Below are 2,316 nucleotides of genomic sequence, written 5' to 3'. Positions count from 1 at the left end.
ACAGGCACACAGACCAGAGGAATAGAGCAGAGAGCACAGGAATCAACCTACAGGTATGTGATCAGTTAATTCACAAGAAAGGAGCCAAGAACATACACCAGGGAAAGGACAGGCCCCTCAATAAACGGTGCTGGGAAAACCAGACACTACACGCCAAAGAACAACATTCAACTGTCTACACCCCACACAAAATGGGCCAAAAACCCAGTTTTCCACATCAAGCCCTTCCTCTCCTGGGTCCTCTGGAGACAGACACCCACAGCGGTCAGCCCTGCACAGGAACCTTCTCCCCACTTTTCCTCACCTTCTCCCTCAGCGGCATCACCTCCTAGCAGGTCCTGAGGAGATCAGGCTCATGTCAGCCTGAACTGGACCCCCCAGTGTCCCAGAGCTGAAGCCTCGGCGGGTCCTGAGGAGACCTGGTTTCCGTTAGTGTGGACTTGACCCCGGGTTGTACCGAAGCCAGGCCATCAGCGTGGACTCAGCCCCGCGTGTTCCTGAAGCCAAAGCCCCAGCAGGTCCCGAGGAGACAGGGCTCCTCCCAGCATGAACATGAACAGCGTGATCTGAACAGACATCCTGCCAAAAAAGTTACAGATAGTAAAAGTCATACAGAAAAAAGCTCAACATCATATACCATTAGGGAACTACAAATTAAAATCATGAGACACCATAGCACACCAATTGGGACTGCTAAGCTCCAAAAATATGACAATACCAATTGCTAGAGGGTGAGGAACAAAAGGAACTCTCCCTCATAGCTGGGGGGATGCCTGTGCAGCCACTTTGTAAGACAATTTGGCAGTTTTTTCCAAAGCTAAACAAGTCTCACGTTGGGATCCAACAATCATACTTCCAGTATTTAGGCAACTGCTTTGAAAATCTATGTCCAAATGCAAACAAGGATGCAATTATGCACAGCAGCACTTCCATAATGGCTAAAAACTTGAAATCAGGATATCCTTCAAAAGATGAATGCATAAGCAAATTGGGATACATCCATGTCAAGGCGAGTAGAATATGCCACCTCAAAATATGTCTCTCTGGCATAAGGGTTATTGGTCTGCTTTAAAAAGAATAGGGCTTCCCTGGTGGCTCAGTGAGTAAGAGTCCACCTGCCGATTCAGGGGACACAGGTTCGAGGCCCGGTCCGGGAAGATCCCACATGCCGCAGAGCAACTAAGCCTGTGCGCCACAACTACTGAGCCTGTGCTCTAGAGCCCGCGAGCCACAACTACTGAGCCCGTGTGCCACAACTACTGAAGCCTGCATGCCTAGAGCCTGTGCTCCGTGACAAGAAAAGCCACCACAATGAGAAGCCCCTGCTCGCCAACACCCAGAGAAAAGACTGCACGCAGCAACGAAGACCCAATGAAGCCAAAAATAAAATAATAAATTTATTTTTTAAAAAATCTCAGAAAACTGAGATTGCCGTTTTATGAAGGGCATTTACAATAGAGAAATCTCCATTTATAAGGGTATGTCCCTCTTTGCACCAAACATAGAAGGATAATTAAATCTTAAGTAACTCTTTTCAATGGGGAAGTCCTGACTTAAATGTGCACACAGCCATACCCTTGTTTACTGTGCTTTGCATGATAACCTTCCATAACTGGCCTTCCCCCCTTCCCCAGCATCTTTTCTGTTTTTAGCTGAAGACGGTATTGAAGGGGATGGTTTGGGGAGTGACTCAGTTTTCCGTGGTATCCCCCCTCTATTCAGAAGGTATACATGTTATTAAACTTCTGCTTTTCTCCTGGTAATCTGTCTTTTATTACAGGGGCGGGGGGGGGGCCTCAACCAAGAACCTAGAAAAGTAGAGGGAAAATTGTTTTTCCTCCCATACACATGCAGTGGAATACTACTCAGCAGAAAGGAATGCACCATCCACCTATGGAAAGACATGGATAAACCTTCAGCGTGTACTGCTAAGTGAAAACTCCAGCCTGAGCAGGCTGCACACAGTATGACCCCATTGATGACATCCCGGGAAAGGCAAAGCTACATAGATGATAAGCAGATCATGGGGTGGGGGGTTTGAAGTAGTCCATGTGATACTCTAGGATGGATACCTGTCACTATGCATTTGTCTAAGCCCATAGATGTGTGTAGCCCAAGGGGCCAATCATAATCTACTCAAATTTAGTTATTTAGGGTGTAGGATGTTGCACGATGGAATACGTCATGTGACAGAATCTAACTGTATTAGAAATATATGGAAACAACTCACTGTAGGGGATGGGGTAAAAGCTGCTGACTTAAGTTACCTTTGGAAATGAATGGAATCTGTAGGCTAAAGGCAAAATGGCCCGTATA

This window comes from Kogia breviceps, chromosome 6, assembly GCF_026419965.1.
Source record: "Kogia breviceps isolate mKogBre1 chromosome 6, mKogBre1 haplotype 1, whole genome shotgun sequence".
NCBI lineage: Eukaryota > Metazoa > Chordata > Mammalia > Artiodactyla > Physeteridae > Kogia > Kogia breviceps.
This window is presented reverse-complemented; position numbering follows the sequence as displayed.